The 23,052-nt window shown below is 37.5% G+C and overlaps 1 protein-coding gene across 2 annotated transcripts in view; it reads left to right on the top strand.

The window, feature by feature from the left end:
* Positions 1–23,052, top strand: part of igsf21a (immunoglobin superfamily, member 21a) — a 439,822-nt gene that overhangs the window by 346,952 nt on the left and 69,818 nt on the right.

Genomic DNA, 23,052 nt, shown 5'->3' with positions numbered 1-23,052 from the left:
TTTTAAAATGTTTATAAATCTCCCAGAACAGCTCTGATAAATCGCACTGTGGGAGCAGAAATTCGTGTTTGTTTTGTCATGCTGACCCTAAAGTTGAAAACCAATATTCCCCTGCTCTGGACTAGTAAAACTGGGTTTGTGCTCTGGGGCAAACAAATGGAGCTTTCTGGTGGTTGGAAGCTTTCAGAAAAGCATCATTCTCCATCTGTCTAAATCCTGTGTGGGCCACACCAAGCCTCTTGGCGTGATGCTCTAAAATATGGAAGTTCAGCTGTACCTCTAAAGCTTGCTTACATGCTGACAGGTCGGGGGCTTGGAAGCGTCTGTCATCTGGTGTGTGATGTCACTCCTCCATACGGCCACAAGGGGCATCGCTCATATGGTGCGTGTTATTTAAAGACAGCACTGAGAATTGTTTGATGGATATTGGTGGTTATAAATCCCATGTTTTTATCTGCTCAGTAAATTTGGTGATACATAAAAAGGTCTACTGTTTAACCAATTTGAACCTGAAGGCAACCTGAAAGAAACCAAAATGCAAGTGCTCTTTGAATTACCCAGCTGCCTATAAGGAAGGGTTTGAGAGGCCAAACTAGAGCAGATTGTGAAAGGGACCCCCTGTCAGATAAGCGCCTACTTTAGGGCTATGGGTGCCAGTCGTGGCATTACGGAAGCTGCGGCGGGCACTGGGTGCCCATCTGCCACTCTCTTGCGCTCTTTCAGAAAAAAACCCTTTTCTCTGTTCCCTCGCTCCATCAGTTTTCTTCTAAATCCTCTCCCGCATCCCACTCGTCTCCATTAAAGCTTGTGCATTTTGAGTCCAAGCCTGCTTTTAGAGGCCGGGGCTTCAAAGACGATGGGAAAAGTGACAGTTAAAGCCGCCTATACCCATGACGCATCTTATTTCCTATCATTCGCGGGTCTCTATTGTGTGGCCAAGCTTAAGTTGAAGGGAAGCCGAGAAACAAATCGACCCAGCTCTGAAAAGAAACTTGCCGGAAAGTTTGAGAGGAATTTTTATCTGTTTAACGTGACATTTTAATAACAATAGCCGTGGGCCTTGGAAGTTCAGTTCAGCATCGGAGACTTTCGATGAGTCTCAAGTATCTATAGAAGCAGAGCTCAAACAAAAGAGCCGCACAGATGACAGCTTTCACCACAGGGTGATGTGTGAATGAAGCCATACGCCGGCAAATGGACGAATGCATCCAGAAGGGAGCGTTATATGGGCCCGCATGGAAAACAGCATCGCTTAATGACATCAGTGTGATTAATGAGCTCTGTAACTGGTGAACTTGTACAAAGTGACACCAGCGTTTGGCACGGTCTGTCAGTCCGATCTCCTATCCGACAGACAAAGTGCATTTTGAAGCCCCTGCAACCTTGCAGAGCTGCAAAGAGCCGCTTTTAGCAGCAGACTGCTCCCTTCCTCCCTTAAGAAGAAGGATAGAGCAACCCAGATAAGAGCTGACAGCACAGTAATGACGAATGCAAATGAAAAGGGCGTGGGGCAAATGCAAATGCTAAAAGCACAATGGGCAATGTGATTAAAAAGCGCTCTGGAGCCTTTTATCTCATGGCACTGCTCGTCCTGGGAATGCTATTTCAAAGGGCTGACTCCAGTCTAGGAGTTTTTCTCCTCTGTCTTTTTTCCACTCATAAAGGGTTTCAAGCTTTGATAGGTTTTGTAGGCCTGTCTTTCCTAAAGACTGACATTATTACAGGTAGCAGTGGAGCCTGCATCGATACATGCTCAACAAGAGGGCATAAAGAGACAGTCAAATGCACATCAAGTGTGTCATTTGAGATTAAGCCATAGATGGGGCTGCATAAAAGAAATCGTTCATATTCAAGAACGTTATTTATAAATCTACAGTACTGTACCAGTCTGCTGTAATTGCATGCCTTTCTCTGGGAACCTTTTACACAACAACAATGTACTGTAAGTGGATGGAAACAAAAATGTTTCATTGCATTTTTTGTAAAGATTTACAGTACTGGATGTACAGACCACAGTTTGGTCAGAAGGACATTTTAATCCACAAAGCAGCAGCAGTAACAACAACAAAAATGCTGCTTCGTTTTTAGAAATCCTGCACTTCAAAATTTATTTTCTTTTGAAAAGGCAATTTTCAGGCCTTCGAAATATTGTTGTAATATAAAGGAATAGTTAAAATGCATCAAAAACTGGAAACGGCTGCTTTGTTGAATAAAAAGGATGCATTGTCTCGACATTCTTAGAAAATTCCCAATTATCTGTCTGCTTAATGTACTTAATGTCATGTGTTATTTCTAAACACACCGACAGTCTCTACCTGTACCTGGCATCTATTTTGTTGTAGCAATTTGTAACAGTGTATACTTTATTAGGCTGCAAACCTGCAGGTAGGTTTACCCACAGATCTGGCAAGCATATTCCAGAAATCCAGTTATTTACCACCACATTTTGAAGAGATAACTTGCGGCAGGGTTGTGTCTAATAAAGAGAAGTTGTCGGCCTGGAGTTTTGCTGCGGTTGTCATCAGTGGCAGATCCTGTTAAAGCAGCAATGATCTCTGCACAGCTCTGATCTGCAGTCGGCTCTTCATCTCAGTATGATTACCATATAAAAAAAAAGTGATTGTACTTTAATTTTGATCTCCGCTCTATATCAAAAGTAGAACTTATTTCCTAAATCTCGAGGTTACTGCTTAGTCCTGTTTGAAGGTAACCGGACAAGAATAAAAGATGTTTTTATGCTTATTTTTACGAGCTTTCACATACACTTTGACACACAAATGTAAATAAGATATTAAAAAACCCTGATCTAAATTACAGATCACTATTATCGTCATTCATCTGGCAACTGGTGGTAAATTCCTTACTTATCTGACAAACTCTAACTGACAACCTAAAGGCTCATACACACCGGGACGCTTTTTGTTTGCGTTAATCGTCAGCGTTTTTCAAGATGTTTTTCCAGATTCATACCCAAGCAATTTTTCACTGGCGTTGAGCATAAGAGTATGCAAAATCACTCCTTGACGTTAGATGGCACTACACAACTTTAAGCTTCTGACACACGCTTGTAACACAGGAGAAGAAGACAAAGTTTAAACACTTGTTGTTATGGATGGTTCAAGCAGCAGCTCCAGCTCTAGCGATGAAGAAATGATTATTGTTCACCAGAGCAATAAGCAGCTCCACGTTCATATCGCCTCTGGGCATCTTCTTCGATGTGCGCTCGCATTGACAGTTTTGCGCTTGAGCGCCTCCAAGTGCTGTTGACTGAAACTTCAGCGGCTCTGTGCACGTTAACAAAAGTGCCAACCTGATTGGTGGAGAAGGTTTTGATGTGACATGTCAAAAAAAAAAAAAAAAAACAGCGTGAGGTTTTTTTTTTTTTTTTTTAAATGACGCTTTTACGCCTGCCGTTTTGCACGTTGGTCACATTGATGCCCTTTATTTAGCCATAAGTTGTTAAATGTTGACAGAAAACGCAAGCGACGGTCATTAACTTTCCCAGTTTAGGGTTTTTCAAGATGGTGAGTCTTTATAAATCGACTAAAACCTTGATGGGTTGAAGGCCAATTGAAGACCCTTTCAACCATATTAAGAGAAGTTGGTTATTCCAAGTCTGTGATTTCTAAAATATTATATTGTTTCTTTACAACATCAATAACTTGTAAATGCTGGGTGAACACTAAGTGAACTAGGAGTATATTTATAAACCAGAAGAACTAGTGTGAAGAACACATAATTTACAGTATTTTATAAAGAAAGTGAAGTAATGTGGCCAAGCATGGTGACCCATACTTAGAATTTGTGCTCTGCATTTAACCATATTACTGCAATATCCAAGAAGCAGATGGTGGTTTGGTGCCTTGCCTAATGGTCTCACCTCAGTCGTGGGATTGAGGGTAGAAGAGAACTGATTATTAACTCTCCTCACATACAATCCCTGCCTGACCTTAGACTCGAACAACCTTCGGGTTACAAGTCTGAATCTCTAAAAATTAATTATTAAGTTCAGATTGAGAACAATTCACAGCCATGACCTCCATTTCTCGAACTTAACACAATGAATACAGTCAGTGTGCCAAGTATTCTTAACTTCTCTATTCGAAATCTCCAGATAAGTATAACAATATCAGTAAAGTGTGACCTTTTGTGAACATTTGTATTATAAATTTTGAGGATGCAATACAGACTTGTCACCTACACAGTAGGATCTGATTGATATCATGAATTGCAGATTTTCAGTGCATCAATCAGAGCATCTGAAAGAGAACACTGCTCATTTGTCATTGTACGTTATTGGCTTCTTCAGTTGAGTTCTGATTGTAAGCCTGTAGACTAGTTTAAAGTCAGAGCAGAATCTCGCAGCAAGTCTGTGTGTCTAGGCTCAAACTGAATGAAAGTATCTGTTCTGCCTCGTTTCAAAGTATGAACGGTTATGTCATTCAAGACCGTGAATAATACATCGCTGTTCAGATGATCTTATGCTAGTGTTTACTTCACAGGGAGGATACATCAAATGATCTCTTGAGAATGAAGCCTTTTTATTTGCCATACCGTAGAGGAGTGTAGAAAAGACCCTGAATACGTAATTCACAGTTACAAGTTCTGCATCCGTAAGACGAACACAGACATTTCCTTCTGCAGAACATCATCCATGCGTCTTCTATCCTAGATACATGCTATTTAATAAAGTTGTTTTTATAAAAGCCAATTGAAAATGTGCAGCCTCAATAAAGAGCGCACATTAAAGACTTAAGCTTGACCTAATTGCACTTCAGCAAGGAAAAGCAGTGCTAAATGAAAATAATAAAATGCATCATTTAGTCATGCATAGCGAATTAAACGGGCTCATCAGCTTTTGAAATGGAGATGAATCTGCTTCTTACATCCTTTGTGCCATGTGGCCAATCAAACGCCTCTGTATTTAGGTGCACTTTTATCTGCTGCTTGTTAGAAGCTATCATCCTTGAAAACCATGGTGCAAGGAAATATGATGCAAGGTAAAGAAAATATGACTACAGACTACATTAATACCAGTCGAAACAAGAATGAATGAGGTTTGTACAGACCACAGTGTTTTGTACAGTGATTGGCTGCCAAGAACATGTAACCATTTAAATCAATTTAAAGATACACTTTGAGACTAAGCATTTAAAATATGTTGATGACGTTATTAATTTGGCTTTAATGCATCTAACAATGCTTACGATTTTTGATCTTTCTGAAGTTGAATATATTTGTCAGTGATAAACTTTCCTCATAATTGAGATGCTGAAATTATCTGTACACTGCTAATATTATTTGGTGTAATGAATGAAACTGTGATGTAACAGGATCTCAGTTTACCCTGAATGATGAAATGTTTACTTTTACCAAAATTGCAACATGTACATATCAAATCAAATATATTTTGCAGTGGATAGCGCTTTCGCCTAACAGCGAGATGGTCGCTGGTTTAAGCCCTGGCCGGGTCAGTTGGCGTTTCTGTGTGGAGTTTGCATTATCACCCCATGTTCTCGTGGGTTTCCTCTAGAGGGTCTGGTTTCAATTCCAAAAGTCTGCGCTATAGGTGAATTGTCCGTAGTGTATATGTGTATGTCCTGATCCTCCACATTGTGGGTTGATTGTAGGGCTAATGACCCACCTAGTAAAAAAAGATTGTTATAAAACACCAACATGGTGCGGCTAAATATTAGGCTCATTCTTAAAATGTAGCCCTATACACTTTTCTGGAGATTGCAAATTGAGTATCCAGAAGTACAGAGGACATTTAATTTTTAAAATGAACACTACCGGGCAGTATAATGCCATTCCTTTTCGTGCTTACCTCTGTATGGACTGCTTTCCCGCAGTTACCAGTTTGCCCAATTACCTTGCCATGTACGTCGGTGGACTTCAAGTCCAGTGAGGAACGGTTACAGAAAGTGGGTAAGACAAAAACAAAATCCAAAAAAATAAATGAAAGTACATTACACGGTGAGAATGTGGTAAAATCTGAAAACGAGGTAAAAATCAGGCGAGGGCTTTCCTTTTTCTGGATTATTTTGAGTTTAGTGAAGTAGATGGACAGGTCAATCTGTGCTTTTTTGCTGGGTTTAGGCAAAAAGGAGGGTGGGTCAGTCGATCGGTCGGTCGGTCAGTCAGTCAGTCATTCAGTCAGTCAAACAGTCAGCCAACAGCGGCCTCTGGTGGATTTACACAAGAACAGTAAGCGCCAATGGCACTCGCAAGAGAAATTTGAGGTCTCAAAAAGCATACACAGTGACCTCTGGTGGATTCACAAAAACAAAAACTAATTTGAAAAATTAGACTAATTTTAGAAAAAAGTTGCTTCTTGGATGTATTTGGCGGTCTCTAGAAATGTATATAGGGGTACATTTTCAAAATGAGCCTTGGTTGGAAGTTTCAGCTCAAAATACCCTACAAATAATTTGTAAGACTTTTTTTTTTAAACTGCCTCTTTTAGGCTTTGACCTTAATTACATTTTGGTGACTGACGCTTTAAATTCAAAAAAAGAGATTGTGTTCTCAGCCTCCCTTTCAAAACGTATGAAGCTACAAATGCGTACGTGTCAGCATAGTGGCAGATTCAGAAACAAGACAAATGCTTATCCTAATAGGCGAGGCTCTCCCCCTCTGATGATATACAAAAGGAGAATGCCAATCAAAGTGTTTCTGCAGACCTTTTCATTTTTTTTCAGTGTGATTATAAAAATAGAATTAATACATTTATACCATTAGAAGCTGGTTATATTCTCACACCGTTGCCACACAACTACATTTAAACACCTTATAAAAGTGATTTTTTCATAATAGATCCCCTTTAAGGCAGTTCAATGAATTAATAAGGAAGTTTTTTTTTTATCAAATGCATCAGCGGTTTTGTGTTATTATCTGTCATTACCTTCATTGTGCTCCTATTAAAACTGTTGATAAACAGCTTGATGAAGCCTAGTCAGACATTATGCGGTTGTAGTCGGAGTCAAATGTCTGAAGGCCTCTACAAACACTGGCTGATTAGACTCAGGATGCAAAATAGGGCTCGCTACAAAAAATAATAATAATAATAATGCACCTAAATAATCCATTTGGAAAGTTATGAATAAATGACTTTCCCTGAAAAAGAAACAGCTTTGACCGACGTCCCCTGTGTTTTGACCGAGAACCCAACAGATCTTAGTAACAGATGTGAGAGGAGGGCGAGAGGGAATGTGGACCCCTCCACCCCCTGTCTGTCTCAGAGGACCACTGAATCCTTTAATTACCAGGCCAATGAGATGTGTCTACTGGGGACTGTCTACTAAATGTGAGCCCTTGTTCCACAAATAGAGGGAAAAAAGAGCATTTGCTGTTATTTTTTTTAAAGAGGGCAAAGTAAGTGTGCTTCAGGCTATATTGAAAAAGGAATATGGCTGCTGCTGTTGGGAGTAAGAGGAATGGCTCGACGGTGTGGCGGGTGAAAGGAGAAAAGTGGTTCACACAGATTTTTTAGTGAGGATAGGAATCATAGTGACGGAGTGGTGAATCATCTTTTAAGGAGGCTTGAAATTCTTTAAAGCACTTAAGAGGCACTTGGTCCAGAGTCTATCATCTTAGTGGGGTTCCTTTCTGGTGGAGTATTTTTGCTTTATTTATTATGCTTAAGAAAACTGAACATTTTTCATGACTAGCTTTCATGATGTAATTTCTAAAATAAAATGAGTAATTTCTGAGCAGTTACCAAATGGAATTTAAAGAAGAAAAAAAAACATGCTGTTATTGGAAAACTTGCTCAAATTAAATGGGGGCATGTCATACGTATTTACTCACTCTTCACTTGTTCCAAACCTGTTTGACTTTCTTCTGTTAAACAAAAATGGAGTTATTTTAAATAAACCTGGAAGCCTGTTTTTCCTACTATGGAAATCAATGATTGTAGGTTTTCTGTTTTCTTCAAATTGTCTTCAGTTTTCAACAGAATAAAGAGACATATGAAGGTTTGAAACAACTTAAGGGTGAGTAAATAGAAATTAAATCTATTTATTTAATTTGGTGAACTATCCATTTAAGTGTGTACTGATATGTATATTATTATGGCCGGTTTTGATAATTCTTCATATACAGAAGCAGATAACCAATATTAGTATTGTTATATAATTATTATTAAATGATAATATAATATTGTTTCATTATTGTAAAACCATTACTGTGGGGAATGAGTCTTTCCTCAAGCAATTCTGACACTGTCATTAATCAAAAACTTTAATGTCAGCAGCACACATGCAAAGTAGATCATTTGGCGGTTGATTTTAATATTGGCCGGATTACAAAAGCATTGAACATTATCCTTTATAAGCCAATGGTCTTTTTTTAACGCAATCAAAAGTGTCAAGACACCATCAAGACACTGCTAAAAATATTCTATTTACCAATATGTGTGTGTAGGGTTGCACAATATTGAAAATAGTTGAAGTCAGAATTATTAGCCCCCTGTTTGATTTTCTTCCCCAATTTCTGTTTAGCGGAGAGATTTTTTTTTTCAACACATTTCTAGACATAACAGTTTTACTAGCTCCTTAATAACTGATTTAGTTTATCTTATATTTTTATATTTATCCTTATATTTTTCAAGACACTTTAATACAGCTTAAAATTTAAAGGCTTAACTAGGTTAACTAGGCAGGTTAGGGAAATTGGGCAAGTTATTGTATAACAATGGTTTGTTCTGTAGACTATAGAAAAAAAAATATGTAGCTCAAAGTGGCTAATAATTTTGACCTTAAAATTGATTTTAAATAATTAAAAACTCCTAAACTGAGTTTGGTTTTACGTTCTGTTGTCAAATGGTTTACCTAAAATTTCACCTAAAAATGAACAGTTCAAAGACTGATGATTCCTAAAGGACACCAATTATTTATTTAAAAGTGTCAAATTATGATTCTTGCACTATATTTCAGTACTTCTGAAGTAATATCATTCATTATCTCTCCCATAAAACTTCAGAAGTGAGTAGTGATTTATGAATGAATTACTCATTTGACACAATTATGTTTCGGCTAAAACTTTTGTACGTGAATTGGAATGATTTACTTCTTAATCCAGCTGAAACAATTAATAGTTCCTTTAAATGAAGATTAGTTGTATGTAACATTACATAAATTTTGTTTGGCTACTCATTCAGTTGGCTTTAACAGCTGCCAGATCAAAACTAAATCTAAACTGACTTTGGTTTTGTGTTAAGTTGTCAAATGGTTTAATCAAAAGAATACAGTACTTCACCTAAAAATTAACAGTTTAAAGACTGAAGACTCCTTGGAGACACCAATGCTTCATTTAAAAATGTTCCATTATGATTCTTGCACTATTTTTCTGAATGTCTGAAGTAATAACATTCATTGTCTGTCACAAAAAACTTCACAAGTGAGTAGTGATTTATGAATGAACTACTAATTTGACACAATTATGTTTCAGCTAAATCTTCTGTACTTGAATTGGAATGATTCACTTCTCGATCCAGTTGAACTTTGGTTTTGTGTTCTGTTGTCAAATGGTTTACTCAAAAGAATACAGTACTTCACCTAAAATTAACATTAACATGCTTCAGCTAAATTTTCTGTACATGAACATAACATGTAACGTAACATTAATTTAGTTTTGCTACTTGCTCAGTCGGCTTTAACAGCTGCTATATCAAAATTTTCAAACTGACTTTGGTTTTGAGTTCTGTTGTCATCATGTCCTGCTGTTCAGATTTGAGTTTACAGTAGCAGAGTGCCATTCACATATAATAACTCATGTTGAGAGCCACCAAGGAACAACTATATCTGCCAACCATTCAATCAATCAGATTTACTGAGGATTTTTTAAGGCTTCATTTCAGTGTTAGCGGCAGGTTTAGGGGACGCATGCAGTAAAACGAAAAAAGATTTACCTCAGGGTTTGTGAGGAGATCAGTGAACCGATCATTTAAATGTAATAGACACCACAACAAACCTATAGATTTATAGTCACTTTTCTAATATACAGTATATATGCTGTGTATATGTTTTCGTTCCAATTCGTGTCTCTCTTCTCTGCAGCAATTGTTTGTAACAGGAATAAAATTGCGGGTGGTCACAAAAGCAGTGATTATTTTCAAACTTGATCATTTGAAAACAAAATGACTCCTCGGGTAAACATTCAATCTTGTTTTTTTGGTAATATATCATTTTTTAGACTGTGACTTGACAAAATAATAGAGAATGTTCACTGATGGGAGACGAGCTTTGTGTGACGAAGCTGTCAAAAATGACCTCTTCTTCAAAAATCTGATATGTGTTTTCTGTATCAGCGCACAACATTTATAAAAAAAAAACACACAGAAAGCTTGGTAGTGTAATCAAATTGAGTGTGAAAACCTGTAATTCCATTGCATCGACCAACATTCCTAATCCGATAAAGGATTAAACAAGGTATTGTTGTGTGCCAGGCATAGCAGCCATAGCGTTTAATCGTTTCAAACATTCCATCAAGGATTATTCCAATGTCTTGTTTTTTGTAGATTTCCCTACTGACAACAGCTCTGATTAGTTTTATATACTTCAATGCAACAGTAGAGCTGAGATGAGGTGTGCGATAAACCCCCAGACTGCCATTGCAGTTCATTATGAGTGTACCTTATTGTTTATTGATAACATCACATTTCTTAAGTGTCTTTAAGCATACGCTGAGTCAAGTGTCTATACTCATACACTGTGTTAGAAGCACTCAATTATAAAATATATATATATATATATCTATATATATACACACACACACACAGTTTATTGGCACTGGTGAGAGGTGTGTGCGTGGGAGGCCGAGTGCATTAGTATCCCACCAGTGACAATATATAGCCACATCACACTGCTACTAGTGTGATATTGCGCTTATAAAACAGTTCGTTGGCGTAGTCATTTATATATAAATAAAATCAAACGGAGAGTTTAAAAACCCTTTAATATGAGGAATTACTTTCTTCCATCATTAATTTACATCTGTAGCTGATGTCAGAACAGCAGAAAGTGTTGCTTAATCACATCACTTTAGAGCTAAAATTGAAATGATTCTGTAGCTTAACATTAATTTCTAAAGTTATGACAAACAGGTGATTTTGCTTACATTTTAAGATTATATGGCTGAACAGCATGAAATGCCAGCAGTCTACAGATATGTCCCAGTATTTCTCTGTTGCATTCAGGATATTACAATAATTTTTAACCCAGAAAAAAAGCAGAGCAATCACTACCAGATTGTTGTTGTTTTTGCGATAAGGAAAAACGCTAAACAAATTTCTAATTTCTTTCTGTTTAATGACTCATTAGAAACAGATGGCCAACCAAAAAAATAACCCATACTATATACAAAGAGTGGCCAACACACATTCCTGATATGTAAGTCCCATCTCACACTCAATACACTACAATAACCATGGTATAAAACAGCAGTACAACATTAAAAAGAGAGAGATTGACTTAGTATGTCATTTACCTGTTTAATAATGATTTGATCAGCTGTAGTTACAAATTACACGGTTTTTAGCTTCTAAGGGCTTATTATGCAGTCTCTATCGACGTCTTGTCAATGGAAAACGTCAATAACTGGCTAATGACCACGTTGTCTATCAGAAATTAAAACTATTTAAAATAGCCACTATCCTTATAAATAAACTGCATAGTTGCAATCTAAACAACTACATTCTCAAAAAAAAAGCTTCAAAAGTACATTATGTTGCCCAAATTTTGCAATATTTGTCAAACTGTAGTGTCCTGCTTGTTGCTGTATGTGGGTGAAGTAATACACAAGGGTGAAGGGTTAAGAGGCTGAACGAGTGCTGTTATTTGCAGAATATTGCATGGCTATCAGCCAATCAGATGCAAGAACCAGACAGAACAGTTGTGTATATATAATATAAAGTATATACAATAATCTATCAGTGTCAACAGTGATTCTCTTTGGAAACTTGGCATTGCGCCAGATGTAGCAAATGAATTATAAGTGAGTCAGTGAGTCATTCTTTCAAGAAAATGCAGATTTATTCAGAAATGACTCAAATGAATGATTTCGTAACTTGGTCAACTGAAACATTATTTCAACTAATTCATTAAAGAAGAATAAAAAGTAAACTTAGAGCACATTCAATGGAAGAGTACAACAAATTATTTTTCACAATCCTATCTGCTGAAATACTAAAAGACAAAACCACATGATAATGTTGTCAAGACTATCAGAGAAAGGAAATAGGATGCGACTGATAACTAGCTAGAAGAGAGAACATCATCCTAGTTACTGTTCTACCCTATAAACACTGCATAAGAAACACCTTGCACAAGCGGTTATTTTTTATTTATTTATTTTTTTTGTGATTTGATGTAAAGATCATATACTACATACATAAATACATGTGTTCGCACATTAAAAAAAAACTAATTTTTAAAAATTCTCAAAGATTATTGATGCTGATGACCGTTAACTGCATTATAACAGTCTTGTGAAAAGGGTCCAGTGAAAACTTAAGTAAATCAAAAGTTGCAAATAGCCACATATATAGTTATATAGCATAAATAGCAAACCTGAGTCATTCAACCAATTTGTTCAAAAATGCTGATTTATTCAGGAGCAAACAAGTCTTTGTTTTACTTTTTAGTTCAGAAACAGATTTATTGTGGAACTGATCATCATCTTAGTTTGTTGTTTATTTGTCTAAATTATAAGCAATTGCTTATTAACTGTTTAAAAATGCTGTATAAAAGCAAAACCAATTTTTATTACACACCGATTTTACATCAGAGTGTTCTTCAATGTGTTTCTTTTAAGAGTTCACAGATATTTGACTGAATAGAATATGTGTATTTGGTGTGCTGTCCAGGAAAAGGGCTCTTTGCTTGAGAAGACACCCTGAATAGTGTTATTCACCTCATCAGGATAGAGAGAGATAGGGTCCGAGCACAGTGTCTAGCCCAGCTTTAGAACGCTCCCCCCTCAGATTTAAGTTGGTATTGGGTTTAATAGTGTGGAGTTGGGGTGGTGGAGGGATGCTGACGTACAGAGAAAATGGAGGTATGCTGTGTTTAATAATTATAGGTGTTTGGTCTTGAGCTGATTGGGTAATAGAACTATTGTCTGTGATGAATTAGCCTCGTCAAAGACTGATCGTGCTCCTCCTGACATTTGGTTATAAAACATCACTAAATTAACATTATGAATCTCCAACAATGTAGAGTGAAACTTGAGAATACACCAAAACAGTCTGAAATGAGACCTGTCATCACAGCAGGAGAGGATTTATTACCTTAGCACAGTAGGCTAATCATATCTGTAATTATTTTACAGTCAACCTTACTATCCTATTGCCGTCAAATCTCAAATATTTGATTATCAGGTAGAATTTAGTTATTGTGTTGAGTAGAGATCTAATCCATTTTATTCGGATGATACAGGCTCTAGATTTTACTCTCTGGCATCGGTTTGTATCGGTATGCTTGGCTCATTTGGCGAAGCAGTTGTGAGAGCACATGGTTAATTAGCCTTGACTAGCCACTGCTATAAACAGACACCGTGGAGTCTCATCCATCAAGACCACTGTGAGCATTTAACAAACAGAACATTTAACATTCTCTTTTATGGCTTTGGGATGCCATCAATTCAGGCCCAGCGTTCTGGGTCTCGGCTGTGCGTGCAGGTGCGTATTATTGTCCCATCCGCAATATCAAGTGACAGCATATCATTCTCCAATTTAGGACAAGTCTCAGTTTCCCAGAGAGCTAATAGTGTTCGCTAAGGTTAATTTCCTTCCATACATCTGCCATCAATAAGCAATTAGAGGGTGAGGAAACAAAAGGCGCCAGAACCTTCACACATTGCTCCATCCCTTTTGTTTTAATCAATTAATTTCAATTGCACATTTATTGAAGAGTGACGCATGGATTTAGACCTAAAGTGACACTTAGAAAAAGAAAAAAAATGTATTACCCTTGGCTGATGTTCAATCTTTTTTTTTCTTCCTCTGCCTGTTTAGTATGCAAGCGTTATTGATCAAGAGATTCACAGCAGATGTCCTGAAGAGCTCTTTTTTAAAGGAATAGTTCATCCAAAATATTTAAATAACGTCCCGCACGTGACTTTTTTTTTTTTTTTTGTAGAGCACAAAAGGTGACTTCTTTGAAGAATTTCCTTGCTATTCTGTTCACCATGATGAAAGTGAACAAGAACCATTGTCAGTCTCCAATATGGCAAGCATGTCCCATAAAAGTGCTGTATTGCAAGCATTCTGGAGCTATTTTGGGGAAGAAATCAACTAAAAATGTATATTTTATTTTTGGTTTCTGTTCCTAAATCACATATATATATATATATATATATATATATATATATATATATATATATATATATATATATATATATATATATATATATATATATATATATATATATATATATTGATTCAGTTAACAAAGAAACTTCTGAATGATTCTTTAATGCATCAAACTGATTTGATTCTGTGCTCAATTCACTGATCTGCTGGCAGTGGTTTACAGCTCACTGAAAGGGAAAATGATCAGGGAATAACAGCATTTAGAGTCTGTTTATACCTTGAGGTTATGAAATGACTTTCAATCACTTGAAATATAGTTCACAAGTCATGTATGGGTCAAAGATGAAATGTCTTCTTTCAATGTCCACATGAGTTTCAATCCATAAAACGGCCACTATATTAGGTACACCTTACTAGTACCGGGTTGGACCCCTTTTTGCATTCAGTACTGCCTTAATTCCTTGTGGCATAGATTCAACAAGGTACTGGTAATATTCCCCAGAGATTTTGGTCCATATTGACATGATAGCATCACACAGTTGCTGCAGATTTGTCATCTACACATCCATGATATTAATCTCCCATTACAGCACATCCCACAACACATCTCATTGTCATGTTTAAGAAACCAGTCTGAGAGGATTTGTGCTTTATGACATGGTGCATTATTCTGCTTGAAGTAGCCATCAGAAGATGGGTGCACTGTGGTTATAAAGGGATGGACATGGTCAGCAACAATACTCAGGTAGGCTGTGGTGTTGGCACAATGCTTAATTGGTACTAATGGGCCCAAAGCGTGCCAGGAAAATATCCCCCACACCCATTTTGAACTGCAAATCATCTTGACCATGTCTACATGACAAAAATATGCATCGCGGACATGTGATTGGCTGATTAGAAATTTGCATAAACGAGCAGTTTGACAGGCGTACCTAATAAAGTGGCCAGTAAGTGTAGACATACATTCATTTTCTTTTCAGCTTAGTCTTTTTATGAATCAGGGGTTTCCACAGTGGAATGAACCCCCAACTTATCCAGCATATGTTTTACGCAGCAGATGCCCTTCCAACCGCTACCCAACACTGCAAAACTCCCATGTACACTCTTTCACGCATACCCTACGGATAATTTATCTTATTTAATTCACTTATAGAACATATCTTTGGACAGTTGGGAAAACTAGAGCAACCAGAGGAAACCCACACGAACATGGGGAGAACATGCAAACTCCAATACCAACTGACCCAATCGGGGCTCGAACCAGCGACCTTCTTGCTGTGAGGCGGTCGTGCTACCTATTGTGCCACTGTGACGCCAAGTGTAGACGGATAGCATTTTAAATGCAAGCTTACACTTTAAAGTTTCAAATAAAATGTCAAACTGGGTGTAACAATATACGTATTCTGACCTGTTTTTAATAAAATATAACACACAGTTTGTCTTTTTTTGTAAATTATTACATAATTTTGCAGACAATTGGGTTAAAGCATAGTAAGCATTTAATTTACAATTAATTAATATAATTACAGCCTGCATTGTGATCTTTAAATATCAAAAGAGTCTTTTAATGTCATAAAATGACTCTTCTTCTCAATACTCCAAGATGTTTTTGTTATATAAACTATTGTTACGCTGAATGACATTTTAGTGGGTGTCTTCTCTAAATCATTTTGTTTTCACACTTGAAACCTCTTTTCGTCTTTGACCCATATACCACTTTTAGTTTAGTTTTGCTGTGCTTTTGTGTCCTTTTTGAAGCTTGAATGCTAATTGCATGGTAAAAAGCGACCTCTCTTTCTTTTGTGTTCCACAGAAAAAAGAAAGAAAGTCATACGTGTTTGGAATGACATAAGGGTGAATAAATGATGACACAACTTTCGTTTTGGGATGAACTAACCCTCTAATCCTCTGCTGATATCGCACGCCTTTTGTCATCCTTTCAACATGCCAGCAAACGCGAGACAGGTCCAAACTGAGCAGAAGCAACATCCAATTGTCTCAGCGGGGTGTAAAAGGGAATTTGCAGGAAGTGTTTTATGTGATAATGCAGCTGCCTGAATAGTCAATGCCCACCTACGCTGGCGCCTTGACAGAGGATCATAAATCGCTCAGTGCTTGTAAAAAATGCAGATGTGATAAACCCCCACGCCCCTTTTCATCCCAGAACAGCTGATAAAGTCAGCTCGTTCCAGCTGACAGGTAGGATTAAGTAAAGGCTATTTAAATGGAGTGCTAGGAAGGGTTTTGTTTTGAGTTTCCCAGTGTCACATCCTTTCTAAGTTAAGTATCAGGTGTTGGGTGCCAAATGCATACTTTTAATCTAACACAAGTGCCTAAACAGTGCTTGAACCAACACTTAGAAGAAGCTACAAAATAGTGGATGACATATATATATATATATATATATATATATATATATATATATATATATATATATATATATATATATATATATATATATATATTAGGGATGTAACGGTATTGTATATACCGTCATACCGCAATATTATTTTTTTTCGATATTACCGTAGTCGCATGACTCTGTAAAACTATAGGTCTTCTGAGAAAATTTGCTCAGGCGAATGAAGCGAACGGGAGGTACCGGAAACTACAATTCCCATCAGCCCAGGCTTGGCCATAATCCCTTGCGGTCTGTTGTCGCTACAGATCCAGTAATGCGGAAATGGAGTGTGCTGCTAGAAGCGGGGATCAAAAAAAGCTGGAAAACCCTAAAGCGGGTGTTGTCGCCGCGCGCATACTGAATAGTGGTGTTGTCGCGCGCGTTCTGAATAGCGGTGTTGTCGCGCGAGTTCTTAACAGCTGTGTTGTCGCGCGCGTACTGTAAAGCGGGGACGGAGGGTATGTCGCGTCGCGGGGGCACTTTTGATCATTTTGGAAGGTAACTTTCTATCCAAGACTAAAAAGGGCATGTGCACTGCACAGGTTGAGCACTGTGTGTGCACGTGCCTGCAAGTTGGGGAATACGACTAATCTGTCATGGGGACTGCAGAAACACAGCACACTGTTCAGATTGATGCAGACATGAGATCTCTATCTCACTCATGGTTTGTCCTCTCAAGTGGGGGAAAGACAATGCACAACGTTCCCCATTGCTAACAATCTGGGCCAAGTCATATCTCTCTTGTCCCAGAAACCTCAGTCCCAAATGAGAGGGTTTTTTTCTGTTGCAGGGGACATTGTAAATGCCCAGAGATACCAGCTTTTACCAGATTATATTTATATGATAATTTTCCTTTAAACCCATCTCTATCTAAGTGAGTGAGTGATTAAATGTTGAATGTGATGAGTTTTCAACACTACTAAATTGAAACTTAATTTTTTTTACATGGTTTAATAATTTTTTGTTATTAAAATTGAAGTTCCTGTTTCAAAGCTTACAGATAGATGACTAATTTGTATGTCATTGACACTTTTGGCACTTTTTTGGAGTATTTTCATAAGTTTTGTTTTTTCCTGTAAATGATTCAATAAATACCGTACCGTGACATTCATACCGAGGTATTACCATACCGTGAAATTCTGATACCGTTACATCCCTAATATATATATATATATATATATATATATATATATATATATTTTTTTTTTTTTTTTTTTTTTTTTTTAGTTTACAAAATTTCCTGTTAACACTTTTATAGTATCAATTCTGACTATTATCTTACCGCTTATTACCTGCAAATTGTTAAGATATTGGCTATTAATTTGTACTTACGAAGCACATATTCTGCATGATCTCGTATATTCATACCAATAGCTAAACACAACTAATAACTTAAAAAACATTAGTAAAATAATAAAATTAGGAGTTTACAGAGCTAAAAGTCCATTTAACAAATTTTTTATTACACACTCAATCTGAAATTTTTGTCCATAATTTTCACACGTTAAATAATTGGACATACAATACATACAATATTCCACATACATTCTACATACAATACCCCATAATGCCAATGTGAAAAGATTCATTCATTTTCTTGTCGGCTTATTCCCTTTATAATCTGGGGTCGTCACAGCGGAATGAACCGGCAACTTATTCAGCAGGTTTTCACGCAGCGAATGTCTTTCCAGCTGCAACCCATATCTGGGAAACATACACACAAACATGCACTCATACACTATGGGCAATTTAGCCTACCCAATTCACCTGTACCGCTTGTCTTTGGACTGTGGGGGAAACCAGAGCACCCGGAGGAAACCCACGCGAACGCAGGGAGAACATGCAAACTCCTCACAGAAACGCCATCTGAGCCGAGGTTCAAACCAGCGACCCAGCGACCTTCTTTCTGTGAGTCGACAGCACTACCTACTGCGCCACTACGTCGCCTTAATGTGAAAACAATTGTTGCAAATTTATTAAAAATAAAAAAAACTAAAAAACACATGTACATAAGTATTCACAGCCTTTGCCGTCAAGCACTAAATTGAGCTCAGGTACATTCTGTTTCCACTGATCATTCTTGAGATGTTTCAGCAGCTTAATTAGGTTTCACATGTTGTAAAACCAGTTGATTGAACATGATTTGAAAAGGCATACACCTGATAAGGTCCCAGGGTTGACAGTGCATGTCATAGCACAAACCAAGCATGAGGAAAAAGGAATTGCTTGTAGACCTCAGAAACAGGATTGTCCTGAGGCACAAGGCTGGGGAAGGTTACAGAAAAGTTTCTGCTGCTCTGAAAGTTTCAGTGAGCACAGTGGCCTTCATCATCATTAAGTGGAAGATGTTTGAAACCAGGACTCTTCCAAGAGCTGGCCGGCCATCTAAGCTGAGTGATCGGGAGAGAAGGGCCTTAGTCAGGGAGGTGATCAATAACTCAATGGTCACTCTGTCTGAGCTCCAGCCTTCTGTTCTGGTGAGAAGAGAATCTTACAGAAGGACAACCATCTGTGCAATCAGGCCTGTATGGTAGAGTGGCCAGACAGAAGCCACTCCCCGCCTGAAATTTGCCAAAAGGCATCTGAAAGACTCTCAGAACATAGGAAACAAAATTCTCTGGTCTGATGAGACTAAAATTGAACTCTTTTGGCATGGTGGTGGCAGCATCATGCTTTGGGGATGTTTTTCGGCACCATGAACTAAAAGACTAGTCAGGATAGAGGGAAAGATGAATGCAGCAATGTGCAGAGACATCCTGAATGAAAACCTGCTTCAGAGTGCTCTTGACCTCAGACTGGGCTGGCGGTTCATCTTCAAGCAGGACAATGACCCAAAGCACACCACCAAAATATCAATGGAGTGGCTTCACAACAACTCAGTGAATGTCCTTGAGTGGCCCAGCCAGAGCCTAGACCCAAATCTTATTGAACATTTTTGGAGAGATCTAAAATTTGGCTGTACACCGTCACTTCTTGTCCAACCTGATATAGCTTGAGAGGTACTGCAAACATGAATGGACAAAAATTCCCAAAGACAGGTTTGCCAAGCTTGTGGCATCAAATTCAAAAAGACTTAAGGCTGTAATTACTAATAGGTAAACTTAAGGTAACTTTTTTAAGGTACCAATATAGACTATTTCAGGTACAAACATATACCTTTTGAAAAGGCACAATCACAGCTCATGTAGCTTTATATCTGGGAGTGTACATCAAACAGGTTTAATAATAATTAATAATTTACAAATTATCTAATGGTTATGTGATTTGTTCATACTTTATATATAAGCGTATTTTAAAACCCCAACAGCCCAGGAATTGAAATGGCACCAAAATAAGGCACAGAAATCTGCATTCTAAATCAATCACATTGGCACTATATGTTTCAGTATCCAAAGTCTCTGACTTTGCCATAGATCTCCAGATGTGGTCAAGAAGCTTTTTCAGTGCCATGACATGCTCATATGGTTTCCCGGTGGAGCTTGGCAGGAGTTGGTTGATATTATATGCATAAAGCTTCACACATCGACTTAAACAACTCCGGTTTCATGCGCACACACACAGCCTTTATGACCGACGCTTTTTATGTTTCCGATAGCTGCTGGAATGCCGAGCACTGTAACAGCACCCCCAGGACCACACATTTGCGGTTCTGCATCGTAGGTGGTTGTATCTCATTTCACTGCGAGGGGTCAGAGTCTTCGCAGACCGAGAAACCCAGCTCTGAAACTCCCTGTGGCCCAAGCGTGATCCTCTCATCTTCCAGACTTCCGCTTCTTCCTCTTTTGCCTTAAGAGTTCTCTGTATAATACTGCTTTTTTGTTACACTCTGAGCTGGCCTATATGATAGATCGGGCTCTCATTGAGAGAATAAAGCTCGGCTGACATGCTCCAAAACCCCCAGCCATGCACCAGTACATCTTCACTTGAAAGTGCATTGGATATCCACACCATTTCAGAATATGTTTCAAAGAGCAAAGAGTGTTAAAGCTGGTATGGAGATTTAGTGTTCAAATGCTTAATAGGGAATAACTATGCATGTCATTATCAAGACGTAGTTCTGAAATGCAGCCCTGGTTGATGGTGTCCCTGAATAGGACTCAATTTATGATTTTGAAGATGTGGATGGACTTGCGGAATGAAGGCATCAAAATGAATTTAACTGGATGTCACAGAGTGTTCTGGAAATTGGAACATTTATATTTAATAAGTTGCAATTTATTTTTTTATTTTTTTTATTAATGCTTGAATAAGAACATACAAAATACATAGTAAAGATTGAAGGACACATCTTAATACAACTCCAAAAAGTCCAAATAACAGGAAGAAAAATAAGTAAATAAATAATACATTTAAATTAGAAGTGTAATCCAAAGTACAGACAACACACTACAAGGGGCTCAATCTTAAAAAAAAGGGATTTTTAAAATAGTTTTTTTATGATGCATAAGCTTTAAATACGTCAAAAGTAGGGCTGTACAATTCATTAAATTCTTTATTTATTTATTTTTAAACTGCATATGCCAAATGAGTAAAGTAAAAGACTGTTAGTCCAGTAACTGACATTAGTTTTTTTATTTATTTGTTTTATTTTTTGATTGCCTCTTAAACATCATAAATGTATTTTTTGTAATGCAATTTAATAGATTTAGTTTGCAGTCAAGAGACCACATTTCATAACAGTGCCACACAAAAAACTCACATCGTGACAACAACAAATAAACATAAGTGAGTCCTTATTGCTAATTATTAGCTAGCGTATCGGATCATTCTAAAATTACTTTAAATATCCTGCCCCAACTCCCCCCCACCCCATCCTTTCTTTCTCCCTCCTCCTCAATTCTATGATCGAGCAACACGGCCGCTCCGCTCAGTGGCTGGCGCTGCTGCCTCACAGCGGGAGGGCCAATGGTTCAAGTTCTTATTGCGCCAGTCAGTACTCTCTGCGAAGAGCTTGCATGTTCGCCCCATGTTTACGTGGGTTTTCCCCAGGTACTCCGGGCGGTTTCCACCCACAGTCTAAAAACATGTACATAAACGAATTGTAATAACAATCACAAGCACTTAACACATACATACTGAATCAATTAGAACTACCATATTAACCAAAGTATAGGAAAAAAAATACTGGGGGGCTCTGAAGAAATACCTGATTTCATATTTCTCCTAATGCTCATGACCAGGTGGGATCCTTGGGCTCATCTATCTCCGAGCTCAGGGTTCCCTCCTGGGACAGCATGCCAAACCTGCTATCATAGTCGAGCATTATCTAAGTATGAACTCTAAAGAGACATAAAACAGACATACAAAACACTTTCTTCAAAAAAAAAAAAAAAAAAAAAAAAAAAAATATATATATATATATATATATATATATATATATATATATATATATATATATATATATATATATATATAATAAAATAAATAAATAAATAATCTCTTCAAGTGTCCACAACATCCACCCAATTTATAAAATGTAAGATATAACACTAATACATTTTAATTTTAAAATGACATTTTAGAATGAAAACACATCAAGTGACCACGCACACACTCTATCATGCGCTCCAGCGATTAGAGCTGTGCATGTCGGACAGCTCATTAAAGATCTACTGCTAGATCTAATCTTACTATACTTGTTAAAGGTGATATTTAATTCATCTTGTTGTCTATATCTGATGACTAGGGTTGTAACAATATACCGGTATGACGGTTTACCACGATTTGAACGTGCACGATTATCATACCATGAACAATTGCATATCAACGGTTTTAACCCTTAAAGACCGAGACAGCCGCCCGCGGCTAAAAATAAGTATTGCTCTTAAATGTTTAATAACTTTTGATCCGCTGATCCGATTCATACAATTCAAAGATTGGCATAAAGAAGAGAATCTCAGCTTTCCAGTGCTGTATCACATAACATTCGCGGACTTTCAGAGGCTCTGGAATCAGTGCGGTTACGTCATCAACATTTGACAACGCTGATTTGACAAAGAAACGCTCGTCACTGTGTCTCCGGACAAATCAGACATGATACATTGATGCATTATCCCTCCTCCATGCCCAGATTGGTTCAAACTCACTATATCACAACCAATAAGCATAGGTTTCGCTTTTGTTTGTGGACCAAGCTTTTTGAACAACACGGAATGAGAGATAGGCATACATTTATGCGCGGCTAAATAAAACGCAAAAAAAAAAGTTTTGCATGAAATAATTCTCATACTAAGTACTTTTGCATGCACAGCAGCACAGAAACATGACAAAACAGTGACACAGCAAAGACGAACTGCTGCTCTTGCTGTTTTCAAAAGACGCAAATGAAGATGCAGCTGTT

This window comes from Danio rerio, chromosome 11, assembly GCF_052040795.2.
Source record: "Danio rerio strain M-AB ecotype USA chromosome 11, GRCz13ab, whole genome shotgun sequence".
Lineage (NCBI taxonomy): Eukaryota > Metazoa > Chordata > Actinopteri > Cypriniformes > Danionidae > Danio > Danio rerio.
The sequence above is the reverse complement of the archived record's forward strand: the minus strand, read 5'-3'. Positions and strand labels throughout refer to the sequence as shown.